The 2,057-nt window shown below is 38.1% G+C and overlaps 1 pseudogene; it reads right to left on the bottom strand.

The window, feature by feature from the left end:
* Positions 1-357: 357 nt before the first annotated feature.
* On the bottom strand, positions 358-1,775 carry LOC101571416 (annotated as a pseudogene).
* Between the last annotated feature and the right edge of the window lie 282 nt (positions 1,776-2,057).

Raw genomic sequence — 2,057 nt, 5'->3', positions numbered from 1 at the left:
TTGTTAAACTCTTAGATGTGTCTCCAGTTATTCTTATCTCAGTGTTAAAAGTTTTAAAAAACCAGTTCAGCTATTGAAAATGTAAGATATACTATGGCAACCATAATTTAGAAAAAAAAAACTGTATAATCTTAACTCTAAAATTCTTAATGTTTCTTGTAGTAATGTAATATAAATTTATAACATAACAATACGAACTCATTAAAATGGTCAGGCATTTCCTACTGAAGCACCCTTAAAGTTATAGAAATCTGTTGTAAATTAATCTATACTGACTAAATGAAAAATTAATAATGGCCCTTTAGGTAAGACATTTATTCTTTTGCACATCCTAAGTACCTAAGTAAAACAGCCTGATCAACAGACTACTAGAAAGTATAAAAAGCACAGTTTAAGGAGTTGTTTGGGGTCCCGAAGGAACATGGAGGTCTGACTCACATTACACAGTCCCCAAAGCAGCATAGTCACTCGGTTCAATCCAATGCCTCCACCAGCATGAGGAGGGGTTCCAAAGTGGAAGGAATCGACATAAGCCTTAATTTTCTCCAAATCAATTCCATGATGTAAGGCTCTCTCTGTTAGCAGCTGAGGATCGTGTATTCTTTGAGCTCCTGACAATATTTCTTCTCCTTCATGAATGAATCATAAGAGTTAGACTGTTTAGGATTTCTTGGGTCAGGCATAGTATAGAAAGGTCTTACAGCCAGTGGATATTTATCAAGAATGTAAAAGTCTGTGCATACTTTTCCTTTACCAAACAACTCAATAGTTTTCATTTGGTGTACTCGGATCTTCTTCATCTCCCATTTCAACTCCAGCTTCTCTAAGCATGACCAATGCTTCACAATATTCTAGTCTTAAAGTTGCCTCCAAAAACTGGAATGGTTCACATGGAAATTTTTTATTCACTGTTTGAATTTCAGTCTGAAACCTTTCTTGAAGTGCTTTGAATATTTGTACCTAAGTGTCAGCAATTTCTTCTAAAACTTCATGGTAATGATAATTGAAAGCCATTTCAATGTCCAAACCAACAAATTCAGTTAGATATCTATGGGTATTGGAGTCTTCAGCTTTGAGTACTGGTCCAATACAGAAAACCTTGTCAAAGTTGCACAAATACACATTTGCTTATATAGTTATGGGGACTGAGCGAGGTACACATTATTCTTAAAATATGACACAGTAAATACATTGGCTTCTCCTTCACTGGCAGTTTAAATAATTTTAGGAGTTTGGATTTCCACAAATCCTTTGTTAATTAAAGTTTCTCGGAAAAGATGGCAGATGCCTGACTGGAGATGGAAGACTGCCTGACTAGTTGATGTCCTAAGATCAATAGCTCTGTTGTCTAATCTTCTATCTTGGTTAACTGTAGCTCTTCCTTCCTCTTCTCCTTCTATCTCAGGTCAAATAGCATCATCTGGCTGTAGGGGCAGGTGGGGTTCAGCTAAACTAGTGACATATATCTTCTGGACATGTAATTCAACATCTTGCTGGGTACAGCTTCCAATTTTTTGATTCGTTTTTCTCACAATTCTTTCTACATCTACAATGCTTTCTTTGTTGATGTTGGCAGAAATTGAACCATCTGCTTGCTTGCATGTTCTCCCACTGCAACAAGAGCCTGCACATTAAACTGCTGCTGATGTAGGATGAAGAAACACTGCTTCCCTTTAGCTCTGCTTGTATGAACTCTTGTATGCCCCAAACAACTTATGATCCATGATCTCCAGCGGCTTCTCCTGAGTCTTGCGACTGGTGCTGGCACAGGGCATTGGGACACTGAACCTGATAGTGGATACCACCCTCTCTCAGAGATGTCTGTAGGGCCAGTCAAGGGGCTTCTCACTCCTGCACTGTCTCCACCCTTCGACCCTCCTCAGGTCCCCTCAAACAACTTTTAATGTTTTGTTCTTGTGCTGAATTTCTGGAAACTTAACTATTATATGGCTTGGTGTAGCTTTGTTTTTGTCGTAGCTGGTTGGAGTTCTATATGCATCATTTATTTGTATGTTAAATTCTTGATCCATGTTTGGGAAGTTTTCTGCCATCATACC

The sequence above is a fragment of the Octodon degus genome, unplaced genomic scaffold (genome assembly GCF_000260255.1).
Source record: "Octodon degus isolate 3935 unplaced genomic scaffold, OctDeg1.0 scaffold00022, whole genome shotgun sequence".
Classification (NCBI taxonomy): Eukaryota; Metazoa; Chordata; class Mammalia; order Rodentia; family Octodontidae; genus Octodon; species Octodon degus.
This window is presented reverse-complemented; position numbering and strand designations above follow the sequence as displayed.